This window comes from Notolepis coatsorum (assembly GCF_963971535.1).
Source record: "Notolepis coatsorum genome assembly, chromosome: 15".
NCBI classification, from domain to species: domain Eukaryota; kingdom Metazoa; phylum Chordata; class Actinopteri; order Aulopiformes; family Paralepididae; genus Notolepis; species Notolepis coatsorum.
Genome location: NC_140179.1, coordinates 6,329,411 through 6,352,398, shown reverse-complemented (window position 1 = coordinate 6,352,398; position 22,988 = coordinate 6,329,411).

The following is a 22,988-nucleotide window of genomic DNA, read 5'->3' as shown; positions in this document are numbered from 1 at the left end:
TTTTCAATCACCAGTCCATATGGATTATTTTAGTTCCTTAATTTACTCGACAGAGAAAGTGGGTTGTCTTTAAGTTTCCTGGTTTCTCCAGAATGCCCCAATCATCTTGATTTCATCTTTATGTTTTTTCCAAGATGAGAGTGCAGTTGTCCACATTATTGGAAACATGCTTGTATAGGCAACCCCTGCACCCGTTTTCGAGCCGGCTGCAAATTTGAAAGATAATCCAACACTGCATAAATATATTATCATATATTAAGTGTATGAGGAACCCATTTTAGTCTGGATTGGTGGCCAATACCATGCGTTTGCCTTCAAATGCAAAATGTTCCCACATTGCTGTCTGATACAATGATGACCTTAATAGTTCAACAGATTAACCATGAAGAATAACTATCATTGTCTTTTGCTGATCTGATGTATCAGCATTGGTGACCTGCCAACAACACTTTGAGATAAACGGAGGTTAACGCATTTGAAATGTTTTCTCCTCCAGAAACGGGACATGACTGGGCAGGAGACTGCAGGGAAGGAGGTGAGTTAAGTTGATGAATGATATGATTTAGTTGATAGCGATACAATGATGAATTTATAGTTAAACAGATTAACCATGAACTACTAGCGGGATGGTGTCAAGAGAACAGCCTCTCCCTGAACGTCAGCAAAACAAAGGAGATGATTGTGGACTTTAGGGTACAGAGGTCGGATTCTGTTCTTCTCACCTCAGGAGACAGCAAGGTGGCACATATCGCTGGTTGTTGTTCCAAAAACCTATCCACCATGTCATCATTTATGCGCTATTTCACCTTGTGGTGACGTCAGTTTTCAGTTTATGACAGGCCAAGCAGTCTCTGTTTGAGTTGCAGCTGGTGGTTAGCTGTTGTGCTGCGGTGGAAGAATGTGGATATCCTTTGGATTCTGCCCAGAAGCCTGGTGACCGTGGGCACTTTGAGTGCTCGCTGTGATGCAAGATTTAATGTATGGGCATAACATCTTACATGAGAGAATTTTGCGACTTGAGCTGCGACTATCATGTTCGATGCGTTGTCTGTAACCAGCACTACAGATTTATCTTTTAGCTGCCATTCCTCCACAACATTAGAAAGCAGCTCCGCAATATGAGCACCTGTGTGTCTCTCATAAACGTCTCTCTGATGTAATGTGCAGTTATTGTTAAATACGAGTCCGTCGTAACGGAGGTCCATGCATCACATGTCATAGCTACTCGACTAGCTTTACTCATTGAGTCTATTACCTGGGCGTTGGTTCCGCAGTAGAGAGCTGGTATAGTTGTTTCTGTAAAGTGGCTTCGTGATGGGAGCTTATACCGCGGCTCCAGGGTCTTCAGCAGATGGCGAAACCGGGGGTTCTCGACGACGGAATAAGACCTTAAATCCTTAGCTAGACACTGCTTGGGTGATTCTCTTGCCTCTCTGAGTCGGGTGGCAATGTTGACAGCGTCTCGTCAATTGGTGGCTGGGCTGGGTCTACCGTTTTCTTAATTGGAGCAGACGCTAGCTCCTGGTGAAACCGTAGGGATGGGAATCGAGAACCGGAACCGCTTCCTAATTGTCAGATTCCTGGAATCGCATGCCTCCGTGACTATCGATTCCTCTTATCGATGCCATGTTTTTCCGACAGTTGCGCATTTTAAAACAATAGCGTTAGCGCTACGCATGCAGCCATAGCAGACTATTTGATTCCTTGACTAGGAAAACCTAAATGAAAACTAATGCTTTCACTGTATAAATATTCTCCCATTTCATCCATTTTAGATGATCACAATAGACTGAGGCTGCAGCTAGTGGTTCTCGCGCACCTCAGGAAAATCCTTTCACGCTATAGCACAACGGGGTCAGGAAAAGGTGAACGAGTGTCACAGAGCAGTCACTAAATTTGTAAGGGCTCGAAATTGTGACCATTTTGGTGGGGGCTCAAGAATAAATGACAATCAGAAATGTCAAGTTGCATGTAGGGCTGGGCGATATATGGAGTATACTCGATGTATCACGGCTTGTTCTACATGAGATGTAGTAAATTATTATATCGTGAACATCGAGTATATGTTGTCACGTCGCGGCTGAGATCAGACTTGCTTTAGCGCAGAGCTTTCCTCATTTCATTATACACAGACCAGCGTGGACCTTAAATTACATGCAATTCTAGACAGACCAGAGCGGACCTTTAATGACATGCATTTTAATTGACGCGAGCAATGGGCTAACGTTAGCTGCTAACTAAGTTATCCCACATAACTAAGCTAACTAGCATTAGCTGCTAACCCTGGACACGCTCAAAGCGGACTCCACCACGGCACTAGTTCCATTCGTGAGGAAAGGGGTGGGTTATATTGACGACGCTTGACAACAGAGGTTTAAAGATAACTTCATATTTATTGGTTATTCGTTTCTTTATATTGGGCATCCAGTTTCTATCTCCGTGTTCAACTTCCTGTGTTGACATTCGAGTGTGACATCATCGCATATGGCAGCTTATACGCTCAAAATGCAAACCGTAAACAAAATCCGGGGGGGGGGGGGGGGCTGGCTCTCTTGCGCGTTCTCGCCCTTTCTCGTTCTCGCTCTCTCTCTACATTCAATGATTTAAAGTAGCCAAACGTTACAGTATAAATACTAACTGGATAGTTGATGATATAAAAATTTAATTTCATTATCTGAAATATTCTAAAATCATTAAGTCTGTTATAAGCCATTATCCCTTTGTGTTTTTATTATTATTTTCTCACAGTAGTGTGTGTATATATATATATATATATATATATACACACACATGTGTGTGTTTGGCTAAAGTGGATAGAAAACACAGTACTGTGCAAAAGTCTTAGGCACCCAAGAGTTTTTATACAAATTGTCTGATGTAAATACTTTTTTTATTAGTGTGTCAGTAGACTACTCTTAGTACATTTTCATTTAATAATTTTTTAATCTTCATGGTTTAATAATGCAAACATATGTTGCAGGGACTTATTATAATCATCATATTGGCGTGACTGTATGCATCAAAGGGTTAAATCAAGCATTTTTAAGTGCTTTAGAGCAGGGGTTCCCAAACTTTTCAGGCCGCGACCCAAAAATAACGGTGTCAGATAGCCGCGACCCCCACTATTATAGGAGATTAAAAAAAATATATTTTTTTATAATTCTTTTTTTATTTATTATTTTTTATTTTATTTTTTATAAATGGAAATGTATGGTTGAAACATGCACACGTTCAAACGCACACACGCTAATAAGCATTGGAGGCTTTTAAAATATAGCCCCAGTCAGGCCACTTTTTAAGCAGGGGGTCTGGGGGTCCCCCACCAGGACATTTGTGGTTACAAAGACTTAATTTCCTGCATTCTGGTGCAGGATTTTTTTTATTTGTACCCTTTAAATGCCAGTGTTTGTGATGGCATCACAAATTATTGTTAAAAAACAGGCTAGCATATGTATGATTAGCAACAACACTGATTTTGATGGATTTTCAGTTTTTTTGTAATGTCAGATTGAAAATAATACAATCTTTTATTCAACTTCAGCCCTGAACATAACGCCACATATACATTTTATAATTCTAACCCTTTAAATGCCAGTGTGTGTGATGGCATATATTTGCAATATATCAAATGCAAAGTAGATTTTTCTGGGGTGGATTATTACAGGCTAGCATGTGTCAATGATAAGCAACAACAGTTTTTTTGTAAGGATCCCGCCTCAGAGAGAGAGAGAGAGAGAGAGAGAGAGAACTTGTAAGTCGCGTTGGATAAAAGCGTCAGCTAAATGTAAACTCGTGTGAGTTGCAGTGATCTCCTGGTTGTTCCCCACCTAGGTTATCCAACTATTGCGTTGCTGCAACTAGAAACACTGTCCTGGCCTGCTTCTAAGTTCAGTGGCCTGACTGCAAAAAAAAAAAAAAAAAATTGGTCAAATGGAAATGTCTAAATATCGCGATATATATTGTGTATCGTGATATGGCCAAAAAATATCGCGATATCATTTAGAGGCCGTATCGCCCAGCCCTAGTTGCATGTTGTTATTCTAACCAGCTTAGTTCTGCTGCATTTCCAATTTATTTATTTAAATTATACATCTATCAGGAATCGATAATGGAATCGATAAAGAATCGTATCGATAAGCAGAATCTATAATGGAATCGTATCGATAAAATCTCATAAAATCAATTCCCATCCCTATGAAACCGGCTAACGTGGTTTCTCAAATTGGTAGTATTACCAAGTATTTTATTTTTGTACGACACACGGCGTGTTTATTTAATAATTTTTGAGGCGTGCTGTCCTATAAATGCCAAGTAATAGTTGTTTCATGGACCAAGACCACAACAGTCTCCTCTCCTATAGCGTCAAATGTTTTATCTGCTGACAAAGCACAATACCTGTTGGTTTTTAGTTCACTCATTGTTCAGGGAAACACATTGTTAATGACATTGACGGATTGTGAATTTTGTGATTGACTCAAATTATACTTATTTGGAAAAATAAATATAGTCACTTTATTTGAAGAGTCAAAACTGTTCTCTTGGCTTTGTTTTGTTCATAGTAGTAACGCTCATGTCATGATAAATCTGGTTAGGTCAAAACTACAGGAATATACATTAAAAAAAATGTATAATACAATAAATATATATATATTATCGGTATCGACCATGAGGAGCAGAAAGTTATTGGTATCGATATCGGGGTCAAAAAATCTATATCGTGCACCCCTACTCAAAACGGGTGTAAAAGCTGTTCGGCTCGTCCGGTAAGGAGGCAGCGGTGTTAGCTGTGCTGCTGGAGACCCCTTTCAGGTCTCTTACTGTGTGTAGTGCCTTCTAGGGCTGGGCCATTCTTGCTAAAATGTGAATCACGATTTTTCTCTCTAAGAATTGAGATCACTATTCTCTCGCAATTCTTATTTTTTCAATAAAATCATTTAAAAAGTTAAGTAAAAACAAAAGTTAAAAAAAGATATATATAATTAATAAATATTTTTTTTAGAAATTAGATTGCATAGGTCTATGAATCGAGATTGCGATTTTTTTTTTCGATTATTTGCCCAGCCCTACACTTTGAGTCATTGCTGCCTAATTGTTCTTCAATCTTGACTCTGTAATCCTTTTTAGCTCCTGTGATCTCACTGCAGAGGTTGTACCTTGTTCTGTTCTCCTCTCTGTCCCCGGATGTGTGTGCTGTGACCCTTTCTGTTAGAGCCACCTCTTCTCCTCCTCTCCTCTCTGCCACCTCTCCTCCTCTCTGGTAGCGCCACCTCTCCTCCTCTCTGGTAGCGCCACCTCTCCTCCTCTCTGCTAGAAGGTCTTAAAGTATACATCTATACATAGCCTTAGACTGCCAGTTTATAAACTCTTTATTTGAATGTTTCTGTCTCTCTCTGTTCCCCAGATCCACCCCCTATCCTGCTGCCCAGCAACCAATAGAGACATGGAGGAATTGAGATGTCATTCCTGTGACCAGTGTGGGGAGAGCTTCAAGACAAAGGCTGAGCTTAAAATACACCACATGGTACACACAGGAGAGAAACCTTACTGCTGTGACCAGTGTGGGGAGAGCTTCAAGACAAAGGCACACCTTAAAAGACACCACATGGTACACACAGGAGAGAAACCTTACTGCTGTGACCAGTGTGGGAAGAGCTTTAAGACAAAGTCACATCTTAAAAGACACCACATGGTACACACAGAAGATAAACCTTACTACTGTGACCAGTGTGGGGAGAGCTTCAAGAGAATGGCACATCTTAAAATACACCACATGGTACACACAGGAGAGAAATCTTACTTCTGTGACCCTTGTGATATGAACTTCAAGACAAAGGCAGATCTTAAACAACACCATGTGGTACACACAGGAGAGAAACCTTACTGCTGTGACCAGTGTGATATGAGCTTCAAGACAAAGGCACATCTTAAAAGACACCACATGGTACACACAGGAGAGAAACCTTACCTCTGTGACCAGTGTGATATGAGCTTCAAGACAAAGGCAGAGCTTAAAAGTCACCACATGGTACACACAGGAGAGAAACCTTACTGCTGTGACCAGTGTGGGGAGAGCTTCAAGAGAAAGGCACATCTTAAAATACACCACATGGTACACACAGGAGAGAAACCTTACCTCTGTGACCAGTGTGATATGAGCTTCAAGACAAAGGCAGAGCTTAAAATACACCACAGGGTACACACAGGAGAGAAACCTTACCTCTGTGACCAGTGTGATATGAGCTTCAAGACAAAGGCAGAGCTTAAAAGTCACCACATGGTACACACGGGAGAGAAATCTTACCTCTGTGACCCTTGTGATATGAACTTCAAGACAAAGGCAGATCTTAAACAACACCACATGGTACACACAGGAGAGAAACCTTACTGCTGTGACCAGTGCGATATGAGCTTCAAGACAAAGGCAGAGCTTAAAAGTCACCACATGGTACACACAGGAGAGAAACCTTACTGCTGTGACCAGTGTGATATGAGCTTCAAGAAAAAGGCACATCTTAAAAGACACCACATGGTACACACAGGAGATAAACCTTACTGCTGTGACCAGTGTGATATGAGCTTCAAGACAAAGGCAGAGCTTAAAAGTCACCACATGGTACACACAGGAGAGAAACTTTACTGCTGTGACCAGTGTGATATGAGCTTCAAGACGATGGGAGAACTTAAAAAACACTACAGACGGCAGAGGACACCATGCAAGATGCCAACCTACTTATCGAGAGCAGTTAGGGGTTATGTGTCTAGCTCAAGGACACTTCGACACACTGCCCAGGACAAGTTGGAATCTAACCGGGAACCTTCTGATTACCAGACGACTGCTCTCCCTCCTGATCCACTGTTTATGCAGGTGGTTATATCACTGTGATGATGTGTTTCGATGTAAATCAAGATCCGTGGTCTGAGGTATTAAGAATAGAAATCGGAATACTAATATTGAAATTAATATCTGAATGATTAGGAGACAATTCCTGAAGGTCAATACGATTGTTTATTATAATATGGATTAGGGCTGAATGTTTAATCGATTTAAAATCGAAATTGCGATTTGAAACGACGCGATTAGCAAATCGCAAAGCCTGCGATTTGGGATACGTTATACAGCGCGTCTGATTCAAGGTTTTTTCTTGCATGGTGCCAGTCATGCTTTCCAATCAGAAGTGCTGTGCTCTCATTGCTCACCAATCAGAATTAGCCCAAGGTAGCTACGTATACGCCCAACAACAGCTCCACGTTACAGCAGGGCTCCTATGAGTGTGCCTATTTGGTCGCATTTTGCAACCCGGAATAAGTCCCTGCTTTTTTCCCTGCGCTGTTTCTATGTGCAGTGAAAACGGAGGGGACTTGTGCTATGTATGACTTAGTCCACATTGCAGCCGGCTTTTGGGAGGCAAGAAACAGCGTTCGTGACAGGGGAGGGTTGAATTGGATGATACGAAATTGGGATGGGAGAAAATATAGAAAAATGGGAGAAAAAGTGGATCAAAAAAAAAAACAAGCTTCGCATCCTCATCACTCCTGATGCCCACGTCGGGGTAAACTAACGTTAGCCGCGACGCTAACTAAGCTAAGCTAGCTAACCCTGCTCATAGACAGAAAACAGCTCTCTCCCTCCCTCCCTCCCTCTCTCTACTGTACGTTCAATTAACGTTTAAGTAGCAAAACGTTACACTATAAAAACGAACTGGATAGTTGGTGATAATAAACATCTAACTTCATTAGCTGAAATATTCTAAAATCATTAAGTCTACTATAAGCCATTCTTCCTTTCTCTGTGTGCGCACAAATTGAATCGCAATCGCAATATTTGTCAGAAATTGCTATTAGATATTTCCATAAAATCGTGCAGCCCTAATATGGATCCATACAGTTTGTGAAGTAAAAATGCTCTTTCATCAGTAATAGAGTGGGGAAGAAGGGAGGAGAGGATAAAGAGCAGAGGATAGAAGAGGCCGTAACACAGTAATGTTTTATATCTCTCACAGACAAAGAGAGTCATATTACATTACATATTTAACATGTAAATTCTGACATGTAAGTTCTCATGATGCATATACTGTGTCTCGTCTATGTCCATATTAGTCCATAAGGTACATCTCCTATTGCTGTTTATATATCATAGGCCGTTTACATTATAGTGTCAGAAGCAGATACTGAGCAGAGACAGGAGTCCATTTATGGCTATAGAGTGACTGAGAACATAGTGTACAGAATATGTTCATGTAAGGATGCGTGAATAATTTTTCCATACGGCAGGTCCATATCATATACACATCGGTAGCTATTCTCTATATTTACTAACTGCAATTAAATCTTCTATTATCTATATTTACAAACAGGTAAAATATGACTATTCTTTATATTTACTAACGGAGGTTAAATCTGACTTCTCTATATTTACTAACTGAGGTTAAATCTGACTATTCTCTATATGTACTAACTGAAATTAAATTGGACTATTAACTATACTGTATTTATTAACTGAGGTTAAATATGACTATTCTCAATATTTACTAACTGAAGTTAAATCTGACTATTCTCTAGTATATATAGAGGTTGAGTAGTTTCCTGTGATATATCACATTCACACTCCAAGTGAGTTAGATTATCTTCACAGCCTCGAATATACTCTAGCTGCAGTATTTTAGCCTGGTATCACCCTCAGTACCTGCAGTATTTTAGCCTGGTATCACCCTCAGTACCTGCAGTATTTTAGCCTGGTATCACCCTCAGTACCTGCAGTATTTTAGCCTGGTATCACCCTCAGTACCTGCAGTATTTTAGCCTGGTATCACCCCCAGTACCTGCAGTATTTTAGCTTGGTATCACCCTCAGTACCTGCAGTATTTTAGCCTGGTATCACCCTCAGTACCTGCAGTATTTTAGCCTGGTATCACCCTCAGTACCTGCAGTATTTTAGCCTGGTATCACCCTCAGTACCTGCAGTATTTTAACCTGGTATCACCCTCAGTACCTGCAGTATTTTAGCCTGGTATCACCCTCAGTACCTGCAGTATTTTAGCCTGGTATCACCCTCAGTACCTGCAGTATTTTAGCCTGGTATCACCCTCAGTACCTGCAGTATTTTAGCCTGGTATCACCCTCAGTACCTGCAGTATTTTAGCCTGGTATCACCCCCAGTACCTGCAGTATTTTAGCCTGGTATCACCCTCAGTACCTGCAGTAGTTTAGCCTGGTATCACCCCCAGTACCTGCAGTATTTTAGCCTGGTATCACCTTCAGTACCTGCAGTATTTTAGCCTGGTATCACCCTCAGTACCTGCAGTATTTTAGCCTGGTATCCTCTTCAGTATCAGTATCACTGTATCCACATCAGTATGCATGGGATGTATGAATCAGAGATTTGAGCCTATAACGTACTGAATCGTCTAAACATGCACTCTTTAACTCTTCACAGTGTGAAAGTGCGGCGAAGACTGAAGCTTCACTTAAAGAGGAAGGGTTGGAACATGAAGATCTGCAACGTGAACAATCCATGGATCTAGACTCCACCTCAAAACTAGCAGCGGCGTCTGCCTCCTCTGACATAGAGGTGTTTGACTCTTTCAACAGTTCTTTCAAGGCGAAAAACATAAATTATTCGCACTGTGCCATTTTCTCTGCCCCAGAGGAGGAGGACAGCGACATTCAGACCGGGGATCAAAACCCGAGGCCACAGATGACACCTTCATGTGAAGTTGAGTCTGACCCTGAATGTGATGAAAAATTGTGACATTGGGGAACTCAGACTAGACATTGACAAACAAATTAAAACTAAGGACAATGAAGTACAACAATGAATACACATGACAAGGGAAGGGGGGGGCAGAGAGGGGAGTAAGTAAAGTAGGGGGTGAGGAGGGGTTTTGAGAGAAGGGTGGGTTATGGAGTGGATGGCTCACAGGTCATCTCCTGTGATTAGGAGCCTAGATTATCCACAAGCAATTCTCAGATGTTATTAAATTGTGAGACTTCGATGTGATCCACGGTTGAGATACTTTCCTGTGATATGTAATTTGAGAGAAGGCCCAACCATTGCCCAGTATTCAAAAATGTTCTTGTCTTCCAGTTTAAGAGGATAGTTTTCTTGGCAACAGCTAGGGAAACGAGCAGGGGTTTGGTGTTCTGGACTAATAAATTGATAGCAGAGGGAGGGGGAGAGAGGAATGCTGCAGCTCATGACCCTGGATAGTGTATTGATTCATTAACACATTGGGTGCCACGCAGTTTGCCCATCTTTACCACTCTCTGCCAGTGCTGTAACCCTATGGAGTGGCTCACCTTCTTTGCAGGGCTATAACTTTTTAAATATTATAGCTATATCGACATTACTATGGCCCATTCAACATCGGGTATCTATCGTTCCAGATGTGGGAACGTTATATTTTTCCATTCATACATTGTCGTGTTAGTACCGTCGAGAATATAAGTGTTTTTAGACTGTATAGCAGTAATTCCTAGCATGCGCTCGGCTCTATAGGCCCCGACGCGTATTATACATTATCGATTGGCGTTTTGTCCCTATACACGCTATATTAAAAATGTCAAATGCATATGATCGCTATACATTATGTTCCATCATGCGTGAAGGAAAGGGGGGGGGGGGGTCGTTTTTGATTCCTTGATTGTCACTAACTGCTTTCTTTAGTAAGACACCATATGTTGATCGGACAGATTGCAATGAAATAAATGGACAATCGAGCTGGAAATACCGTTAGATTACTCTTACCTGTGACCGATGCGTCTGGAGAAAAAAGATTCCAATTATTTGACGTCGATCTGCTAGATCCATTTTCCGTTTGTATGACGCAATAAACGCCGAAAGCATATTGATTCTTGTGTCTCGAAAGCGATCCCAGGCACTCGAGGTGTGTATATTGATCCGCGTTACAAGATATCTCTGGCGGAGCTTTTTTCACTTTGTTTTGCGTAACGTAGTGCTGTCATCAGAGAGTGAAAGCCTCGTGTCTGAGGAGTCAAGATGGATAAGCTACAGATAAAATAGTAAAGGGAAAGGGAGAGATTTTGAAAGTTCCCAATTCGCCTGGGAAAGCTGCATTTTTGGAAACGTTTGGATGTAATTACCGCAGGGAGAACTTGAGGGGAGTAGAACAGTGATGATGCCATCAGGTGGATGATGAACAAATGAACCGGACCGAAGTGGTTCATTGGTTGTTTGAAGTTGGAATATAGCCAGTTGGCGAACGTTTTAATTTGTTCTTGGATGTATGTAGCCGGTTGGCGAAGTTTTGTTAACGTTGTTCAACGTGTTGCTGACATCAACAGCGAAGTGGTGAGTGATTTATTATTATTTGCTGGTGTGGGGTCGCCGCTGCCCTGTTCTGTTGTGCTTTCATTATATAAATGTTGCTCTGCTCGAAATCTGATTTCTGTTTGTTTGTATAGTGACTGAGTAGGCTATTGTGTCGTGTGTGTGTCAAAGAAGATTCCATATAGCCTTCAATACGTTTTACGAGGCTGCCGTGTGAGTCAGTCTAACGCGAGTGCTGGGAATAGACGGCATTCCAATAAGAGAGCATAACAGGCTATATAATGTTTCTTAGTTTTCAGCGTGATATGCGTTATTTAGGTAGACCTATTGGACATTTTCATTTTTGTTTATTTATTAAGTTCATATAAAACTGTGTTTTGAATATTAAAAAAGAAATAAAAAAAATTATGTAAGTCTAAATATATATATTTTTTTCTGGTTTTCATTCGGGCTAGGGCTTCAAATGTTGCATTACAGTCGGGCTTATTGTCTGGCAGGGCCTGAACGTCATGGGCTCGGGCTGGGCACGGGCTTCATTTCAAGGCCCTTGCAGACCACTAGTTGAAATATCAGACAGGGTCCAGCTGGCTCCCGGAGGCTTCCTGGATGAATTATGAATGCCAATAGCGAATAAAAGAAATAACAATCATAAAAACGAGTTTACTTGTTGTTGGCAATTCATGTGTTAACATATGCATTATTTAATTCCTCTTTTTTGTTTCAGATTATTTTCAAATTGGAGATATTTTTTTTTTCTTATGTGATGAATATGATATGATGTTTCCTCTCAATACTGCTTTGGCCGTTTCCCATAGTAATGTGGATGACATTTCTGGAGAGTCGTTCGTTTCCATCAAGGATGTCCACTCTTTCTTGAAATATGTGTCGAATTCAGGGTCTTCCAGCAGTGATGTGTTGAAGCGCCATCTCTGGGAAGGTGGTTTGGGGTGATTAGTATTTAGAGTGAGGGAAACGGGTGCATGGTCACTGATTGTAATGGGATGGATTTTAGAATCACAGATGTCTGGTTGGATTGAGTTGCTGGTAAGAAAGAAATCAATTCGAGAGAGAGACTTATGGACATGTGAGAAATGTGTATACTCTTTAGAGGAGGGATGGCTCGTGCGCCAGCTATCGCCAAGACCAAAATCCGTCATATATTGTTTCAGTGTGTCAGTGGAATGCCAATTTCTTGATTTGCTTGTTCTGTCAATAGTGGGATTAATAACTGTGTTGAAGTCACCTCCAATTATGATAGTTGAGTTGGGGTGATTACTTAGTGCTGAGAAGAGAGTGAAAAAATAGTGGGGTCATCAGCATTAGGAGCGTAAATACTGTCAATGGTCATGTTGTGATTATAAACAGAGCAGTTGACAATGATGAAACGACCCTCTGGGTCTGAAATTGTGAGTGAGTGGCAGTCGTTTATTAATTAAAATGGAAACTCCTCTTTGCTTTGAATTATATGTTGCTGATAATGTTTGAGGCAAATGTACAGATTAAAATGTTTGATGGTCGGATTCTGCTTGGTGGGTTTCCTGTAATAGACGGATGTCTGCTTCTAGTTCCACTAGGTGGTTCGGCGACTCAGTGCATGTGTGTGTGTGTTCCTGTGGGTCGCCCATCTCACGTGTGTGTGTTAAACTGCATGACAAATAAAGACTTCTAGTCTAACAATTAAAAAATAAAAATTATTTGAATTAATTTAGCCTGTGAGCCAGCCCCTCGAATATTCCATGTTATAAATTTAATAGGAAGCATTTAGTGTTTGTGTGTATATACAGTATGTGTGTATGGTCGTGCACAAGAGTGTGCATATATGCGCATACAAGCGCCTGTATTTGCATGTGTGTGCATGCATATGGTTGTGTCTGCGCGTTTGGTGTAGATATATTGGGCGGGAGAAGGGAAAGAGGGAGGAACATTTAACATGGAGGAGGAGACACTAAGGGAAGGGTACAGACAACCAAGACAACAAGCAACATTAAGACAGAACATAACCGGAGTCCATTGCTCCGTTCTATCATTCTGGCAACTTGTCAGCTAGCCATGTGTCCCGTGAAGATAATAATCAATAATGATAACATTATAAAAAGGAGAAAAGAAAGAGAGAAAAAAGAAAAATAATAACAATAATAATAAAGGAAATAATAAAACAGAAAGAACAAATTTAAGAAATATATATATATATATATATATACATACATACATACATACATAAACAAATAAGCAAGGAAGTAGAAAGATATATAGGCTATATCAATTAGCAGTCCAATAGGGATAGGGGAGTCCGATTCTATGATAACAAACGGACAATCTGCTGAATCCAAAACTGCCATTCAGCGCAGGTCACCAATGACTTCAAGTGGCAAACACATGGCGACTTCTGAATCTGACTCAGAACCTGAGCAGTACAGTGAGAACACACGTAGGCTGAAGAGGAAACTGACCTACACTGCACCAGAGGGAAAACTTCTAGAAAACGTTTCAGTTCAGAGTTCAGATAAGGCACATCATCCTCCAGTGAAGGTTTGTTGTCTTTAAGAGAAGGTTTGGCCTCTTCAAGAGAAGGTTTGGCCTCTTCAAGAGAAGGTTTGGCCTCTTCAAAAGAAGGTTTGCCGTCTTCAAGAGAAGGTTTGCCGTCTTCAAGAGAAGGCTTGTCTAAGCCCTCCAGAGAAGGCCCCTCCACTTCCACTTTCACCTCAAGGTTGAAAGAAAGTATTATTTTCAGCAACTGTTAATTACTGTTATCAATATTGTCAGAACAGTATTATGTTTGTATGTGAAGTATTTACCTTGTTTAAAGGTGCTATAGATAAAATGAATGTTGCAGCAGGCATGTATCCCCTCCCTACTTCCTATTTATCCACGTGGAATGCACCTGATTGGATAAATGACATGCTGGTGCTCTAGTGTGACACCTTGTGGCTGAATGTTATCTAGATTCTATAGCACCAGCCAGGTGCTACAACCAGGAAATGCCCAAGAGAAAGTTATATGTTATAATCCATGCACAGAATTTCTCCCCCCCCCCCCCCAGGTAATCTCTTAGTTACATAACAGTAATGCATTTTTATGGTTCATACGTGATGAGGCTTTCATTTTGGGTAAATGGAGTTTGTTTGCTTTAAATACATACATGACTATGTGTCAGGTACATGGCAGACAGACTATCTACCATGTACCTGACACATAGACTATGTGTCAGGTACATGGTAGATAGACTCTATGTGTCAGGTACATGGTAGACTATGTGTCAGGACCGGTACATGTTAGACAGACTCTATGTGTCAGGTAGATGGTAGATAGACTATGTGTCAGGTACATGGTAGATAGACTATGTGTCAGGTACATGGTAGATAGACTCTGTGTCAGGTACATGGTAGGTAGACTGTGTCAGGTACATGGTAGACAGTCTCTATGTGTCAGGTACATATTGGATTTAATTTGTACATACAAATTGGACAATTTGGTACCATCTGGGTGGGTAAATTCTAGATGTGATTTTATTATACATATACATCCCTAGATTATGTTTTGATATTCCTTTTGTTTTGTGTAGCATATTAGTGGTTATCACCTCCTGAAGGTATGGAGTGCTTTTGTTATAAAACGTTAGGTTATGTATATAACCAAGTTCTGTTAATACTAGTGACGCTAGTACACTGAATAAATTTCAAAATGTACCTCTACATGCCAGCATTCATCTGGCCACACCCCCATCCGCTTACCTACATAAGCGGGGATGGGACCACACACTCATCTCCTTCCCAACAAATTTCACCACAATGAAAAATCAAGGGCCGCAGCGGCGTCTAGACGCTGAGCGTCACTAGTATTAACAGAACTTGGTTATATACATAACCTAACGTTCTGTGTCATACTAGCTCCCGCTCAGCGTCATATTGCATAACAGGAGCTGAGCGGGAGCTAGAAGCTCGACAAATGAACCCCGCTGAGGCCCCCCACAACCATCAGATCAGGGAGGACCGAGCCCCCCCGACCCCCCCTAATGGAGGGCACCCCCCCTATTGGAGGTTCACGGGAGGGCGACGGACCCGACCGTGCGAAGAGGCACTCAAGCAACTCAACGCACAGGGTGAGCAGACCGTGGCCTGACCCCACGACTACACACACGCACAACCCGCATGCCACCCGGGAACGAACGGAGGGAACAACCTCGTTACTGCCCCCAGAAATCACGGGGTCAAGGGCAAACCCAACCCCGTGGCAAGGCCGTAGCAGCGGAGCGCGAAGGAAGACCCAGACCCACTGAAGGGACTGGATCCCCTGGAAAACTGGGGCCCGGAGAGGTCAATGACGCCAGGCATCAAGACCCCACCAGGCGGTCACTTAGTGACACCGCCCCCCACATCGCCAGCGTATTCGGACAAGGCCCCTCCAAGAGCGGGCCCTTTCCCCCCAATAGCACACCGCCTGGCACACTGACCCTGCAGAACAGGCAGTCAGCATGGCTGTAAGCACACAAAAAAGGTTAACCAACGGAAGCAGGCAGCGCACCGGGGAAAACCAGGCAACAGGCTGTAACCTGAGCCTGGAGCACTGCGGACGAGACAGGCGCCAAAGGAGTCAGCTGAAAACAGCCGCCCCGGCGGAAGGGGCGTATGCTGGCGTTGTTGCATGACCAAGCCTCCATTTAAAAAAAACCCACCCAGAGGGGTTGAGGCAGAGAAGGCTGACACGATTGGCAGACGTCATGAACGTGCAGGGGCACCCTCAACCGGGTAACCCGGGAGTTGACACACCAGGGAATCAACCACCTCGGTGTTACCCAATGCGGTGGTTGTTCCTATAACCCCTCAAGAAAAGACACCAAAACACACCTGCGGGTATACACCGGTTTCAGTTTTCAAAAAAGGGTTATTCCAGGCCTACGGGTCGACGAACATTACTTCGGACCGGGCCTGGCGGCACGGGAAGTACACCCCAACAGGCCCCTCTTCGCCACGCGTGAGAGAGGAGCGAAAAGAATGGAGAACCAGCCCTAAGCACACCGCACTTGGTATTCCCAGGCGGTCTCCCAACCAAGTACTAACCAGGACCGAACCTGCGTAGCGGCCGAGATCTGACGAGATCGGGCGTGTACAGGTTGGCATGGCCGTAAGCCATTACAATAGTGCAGAGTACAATATGTACCCAACAAGGGTCTCCATAGCGCCTAACCCTGTGAGACCCGGACCGACCTGGCATTTTTCCCCCCGAAAAAAGCACAAGTCCCTCAGGGTACCAGAACAGCAGATCTGCATCCCTGGCGGACAACGGGTTAACTGACCTGAACCAGCGTGACCAGACCAGTCCCGTGTCCTAACCACGCCGACATGCCCACTCCAGAAGAGGTCGATCTAAAACATGAAAAGAGGGCGCCACCCAGACGGTCCCCATTCAGACCGTGCTCAGTGGCCCACCCCAAGGGCGTGAGACCCCTCTACATATGTTCTGATCTATTCCGTTAACATCCCCCAGATATGAACGAGAATTCATCGAGACAACCTAATAAACTGGTGCTCGGAAGAGACAACTCCATCCCAGTTGCCCTATAAAAACACTGTTTCAACAAGCAACCAAGGCGCACGTAGCCCCTGTGTGATCCTGTAACAGAAACACACCGAGCCAGCACTATGTATGCGTCGAGACCCAAACACATCAATGGATAGTCTATCAAGACACCAAACATTGTTCCTCCAAGTCGCCTGGGAGAACGACACGGAGCCGTCGTGCTTCATGTACCTTCCTCTTTTTATTCAAAAAAGAAAGAACACAGACTGACATGAATCCATCGCGATGCAGGCTGAGGTTAAAATTTTTTTACATTTTTACATCCCACCACCCTCCCATAGGGAGGAGACGGAATCCCCAGAGAGACTTCCCACGCGAGCTGTATAGATTGAAAAGAATATATTGCCATATTGAGCTACGTAATATTGGGGTTAGGGCTCTCCGAGGAGGAGGCACTGAACCAATACACACTCAATACTCACTGAAGTTCTACTCACCTTGACAATCTCAGGAGGAGGCTCTGAACTCTGAGGAGGCTCCCTCACAGGGAAGGAGAGTCCTAACTCACAGAAGGCCCGAGTAGGAGCTTCGTGAGGAGGAGCCCTGACCACTCCCTGAAACAGATCCATCATATGGACCTGAACAGCACACGGAAGCCTTACCAACAGAGACGCGCACAGTGACGTACTCTATGGCGAGGGAATTTCTGCCGTGCACACGCCCAATATTCCAGGGCGTGGGACCAGGAAACTCCCCCCCCCTCACCCTGTAACGTGCCGAACAGCAACGTGACAGGAACCTTGAAGGACAGGTGGGTTTACCCCTGACCAACAGAAAAAAGGGGGAGGAAAGGTTACCAGTTCACCCCTTTACGACCCCACACCCATGATACGATGTAATGACAAAAAGAGTATGACGCAGTCATAGTCAGCTCCATGAAGCGTCTAACGGCTTCACACAGCGCATGTGCTAACCTGCTATCTGATTTTTACTAAGGAAAAAACACAGAATAGAGAGGGCCCTCTCAAGAGCCCCGGTACCAGACTTACACATGTGCTTCTGTGGCCAACCCAATCCAGTTGTATGTCACACGACACACACGACCCATTATCACCTACAAAAAATGGCAAAAACACTCTACCGAGGAACGCCGTTTTTCATAATGAGAGAATACACAATTCTCGATTAGTATCGGCCACAGGCCTTGCTAAGCACACACCATAGGAAAATATAGTTTCTCAAGCGGTTTCAGCACAACCTCAGCAACCAAGCTAAGGGTTACATCGTATCCCTACAACACAGTGATACAATATATAGTAAACAACATGTCTGATAGGAGGGGGGGAAGCCCAGGGAACCGGGGGGAAAAACACCCCTCCTACTTTACCCTTAATACGGCCAGTTGAACAGGTAAACCTGTTTAATATGTGAACACACTGTTCATTGTCATTACAGGCTGAGAAAATAATTCATTCTTCACTCATATGTCACTAAGCATAGCTTTATAGGTTAGTTTAACCCCCTTAGTTGTGAGTACACGGTACATGAACACACATGATGTTTCTCAACACAACAAACCAGATCATTTTCACATCTGTAATAAACAACCCGATTTGCATGGAGAAGCTAAATACCAGTGACAAGACAATTCACACATAACTCGCGTCGTATCCTAAATGTAGTGCAGCAACACACGTTTTGGAAAACATCGTTATTTACAAAACATTTAGAAGGGAAAGAAAGAAGAAGTGTTCAAGGTCTGGTCAGGACCTTGCCTACCGGGAGCGCAGATCAAGCGAATTGCAGTCTCTAACATGGCACCGAAGTAAACACAGCCTCCTGTGTTTGACGACACGGGCAGCTCGCTGCTCCAACCCGCCGCTATGGTGCTCCTTGTTGACGCAGTCCTCGCCGGCCTGGCTCAGGGCAGGTTCGACGAACATCCTCTGTCAAAGATGACGTCGTAGTCAAGAGTGTTTAAAACATGTTATAGTCAGGGCGGTTAGGTGGTCGAGCGGAGATTGCGTTCGTCACCAGCCCCGGAGCTGTGAGCTTGGTTCGCCTGTTCGAATCCAGCTCACAGCTCCGGGGTTGTCACCAGCTTGGCTGGCCGTCTGCACTGATACAATTGGCTGTATCAGAGGGTGGGAGAAGCTGGCGGGGTGGGTCCGGGTCGTTGTAAACAGCGACTCCTACAGTTCGGTCGGGGCGCCTGCTAAGCGCGGATTGGACGTGAGGGGGATAGTGTGGTCCTCCCACACGCTACGCCCTCTCAATGAGAATCCGCGCTGCCAGGTGAAAAGAAGCGGTGATTGGCTGGACGTGTGTCGGAGGAAGCACGTGGTAGCCTCCACTCTCCCAAATGATCTGACTGTGGGGGGTAAAGCGCAGCGACCAGGAAGGGACTGGGAATTGGCATACGACTAACATTGGGATGGGGGAAAATCGGAGGAAAATGGAGGGGGAAAAAGACCAAAAAAAAAAAAAAAAAAAAAATGTTATAGTCACAGCACGTTCAACAGTGTAGCATTAAGCTAACGGCCGCCCTCGGCCGATAGCAGCAAGCTAACGTTTCCTAGCCCAGCCTAGGTAAGCCACAACTAGCACGCAAGCTAAGCAGCTATCACCTGAACTTGTACACAATGATATAACAAGCCACACTCAGACATGCCGCCGTTCTGAAACCCTCCTCACTGTTTAAGAGAGAAGAGAAACGAGATGTTAACACAGTTTTACAACGGTGACTTTACCAACATCCGACGGAGCCAGCACAAGTCCCATCTGGGCTGTAGCTGACTTGAACACGGATCTTCCGATAACGAACATCCATGCCCATATTTCCTCGTGAGGGTATACTCTCATTTGTATATGAAAGTCGGGGCCTACACGGTGACAGAGAAAAATCCACTCGTCCAGAGAACACAGGGAGCACCAGTGTTACTGGTCGTGGCCCACTAGTTAACTATAATGGGCTTCAGACCAAGGTCCTCCGCCGTCGCCTAAGAGGCTGAACAAAGGACCCTAATCTGGGGCCGGTTTTCGTAAACATTGTCAGCTAGCCCCCATAGCACTAACAGACAAGTGAAGCTCGCAAGCAAACATTACTGGAACCCACCGCTTCTCACAACAGCGGCGCGTCTTACAGTTCAGCTGTGTCGCTGGAGGGTTTCACCCCAACCAGCCGCAGCAAGGAGGACTGTAGTTGGGAGGCATGTAGCGGCGTGCTCCCAATACGAAAACCGGTGGAGGTTTTTAGAATGATCACCATCTTCCAGACACTCCAGTGACGAAGACAATATCGCCGTATTTTCTCGAAAATAGTGAGAGAGAAAATAAAGATATGATGTCAACGTATCTTGTTCTTCCTTTCCTCAGAGTAAATATTTTTCTCCACGTCAAGTGGGCATGTGAGCAGCACTTTGCTTGTGATGAAATTTGAGAAGGAGATGAGTGTGTGTGGTCCCATCCCTGCTTATGTAGGTAAGCGGATGGGGGTGTGGCCAGATGAATGCTGGCATGTAGAGGTACATTTTGAAATGTATTCAGTGTATATACGCTGAACCGAGATATATGCAATATGACGCTGAGCGGGAGCTAGTATGACACAGAACTGAGTTTTTGCTAAATAGGTCTCCTGCCATATTTTGCTCCCCTTCACAGATTAGCTCGTAGCCCGTAGGTCGGGTTGTCTGGGGACTAGAGACATCGCCATGCTAATGTTTTTATACGCCCGAGTCTCCTGAACAAATCCTGAGTCGATCAGACCTTCCTACGCTGAGGTATCGTAACTTTTGCGCACCTACCCCCTACCGGTGAATGCCTCACTGTGTCGGGAGACTCAGGCGCACAATAACCTGATTACGATCATGTGTACAACCACAGTCCGAGCCTTGAGCGAATTACGTGAGGGGACTTTTTTGGCTCCACCAGAAAAGTTGTTTTGGAAATGTTATGTTTAAATATGCATTGTCTACATAAATATGTTCATTTGAATATATTTCCAGAACATTGGTCCACAGATTGGATAAAGCCAGTAATTAATTTCTATACATCCCTAGATTATCTTTTTATGCGATAAGACCTTTTGGGAAATTTTAGTTGACAGTTTAATAGTGGTTAGCCCCTCTGGCAATAGGAACTGTAACTTCGGTTACATTAAATCCAGCGCTCGCGTGGACAGGGCCTGATTCTGATCTAATCTAATCTACAGACACAGAAACAGGACTGAAACAGAGGGGTATAGAATATATACAGCTAGAATGCATCATCTAAAGCAGGGGTAGGCAACCCTAGGCACGCGTTGCTCGCGGGGGCATTTTCATAGGCACAGGGGGCAGCATTAAAAAAAAAATTTAAATATTATAATTTTTTTTTTTTTGCTTTGAAATATTATAGTGAAATATTTTGCACTGTTGTCGCATTTATCTTGTTGAAATCCTCCCACAGGTTCTTTTTACTACCACATATTTAATTGAGACCCTTTATTTGTTTATTATTTCAATTTAGCTGGAAATACATTCAGTAACATTTGCAGAGCCTTATAACAAAAACATTATTACGGTCACCATTGTGACCAGTGGGATTAATCAACAAATTGTATTATTTATTTTTCTATTTCATTGAACATTGCACATGTTAAAAGCCATTTTTTTTACTCAAAATGTGAGTATTACCAAGTCAACTTGTGTTCTTAAAACAATGACAATACACATAGTTTTATTAGGTTGAAATAATGTGGTTGTGTACTTATTTTTCTGTTAACTTATTATGGATTGAAAACTGAAAACTTTAATGCACAGTAACTGAACTCAATATTTTAAAGTTCTGGTAACTTATTATTATACATTTTTTTACAGTGTAGTCTTGCGATCAATCAAAACTTATTTACACGATATACCTCACATTCACCCTCCATTCACATCCTGGTGTTCTCCATTAGGCCTGTAGGTGGAGCTATGACAGCACACGTACAGTACACACACCGATGGTGTGTGATGTGTCCAAAAATGAATGGGCAAATGTGAGTGAAATGGTCGCACTGTATGCAGCTGTTTGTCTGCATTGCATCCCCCCCCCCCCCCCCAACTCAGATTTAGGGTTGATACAACCATCATAATAATATTGTTAATAATAACAATAACAATAATGATGTAATAATGTAAAAATGATCATTAAAAAGACCTGATTATGAGAAGAAAAGAATTACGATGCATGGAATATTGTTGAGGCACACTAGTTACAACTATATTTCAAACAGGCACTCCATGTCAAAAAGGTTGCTGACCCCTGATCTAAAGACATGTTTAGTGGACCTCAAATACCTATTTAACTTGTTGAAAAGGACTACAATATGGGACCTTTAAAACTAAACTGTATCATTCAAATGTAACAACCACAGTACAGCCCTGGTCTATACCTATTTTTATTGTATAATGATATTCTATTCTACTGTGCTTCTATTTTAATTGAGTTTATATTTTATTTTATTCCACCTTTTTATTTTTATTCTACCATAATTGTGTGTCCGTCAATGTCGCACCAAAACAAGTTCCTTGTATGTGAAAACTATTTGGCAATAAAGACCTTTCTGATTCTGATTTAAGTACTGTATGGACTGAAATTAAAATGTGTGTTAGTGTCAGTTCTATATGGAGTGGACCTGAATGCAGGACACTGAGGCGGAGGCAGAGATTGATTGATTGATTGATTGATTGATTGATTGATTGAAAAGTTTATTAACAGATTGCAGAATGGGTACAGTACAGTACAGCTCAATACATACAATTGTTAAGGGGATGCAGACCAGAGAAAGACTTTCGTCTTGTTTACATCAGGGTCCCCCATTTTCAATTCATCATAACATATATGACATACATGACATACAGATAGACAGTACTGCTACATCTATACATTTATGACATATCAGATTTGCAAATACAGTACTGTTTGTGATACAAAAGTGTCCAGAAAAGGAGTGTATATACATTTGGCATAGAAACTGTACATTGGAGGAGGTTGGTTGGGTGGGGTGGGGTTGGGTGGGTTGGGTGAGGGCTGTACATTGGAGGTGGGGGGGGGGGGGGGGTTGGGAAGGGGACACACACACATTTTACACTGTACATTGGAATATTGACAAAGCCTTACTTGGTCATTTACTGTACAACTAGGTTAGGACATTTGTAGG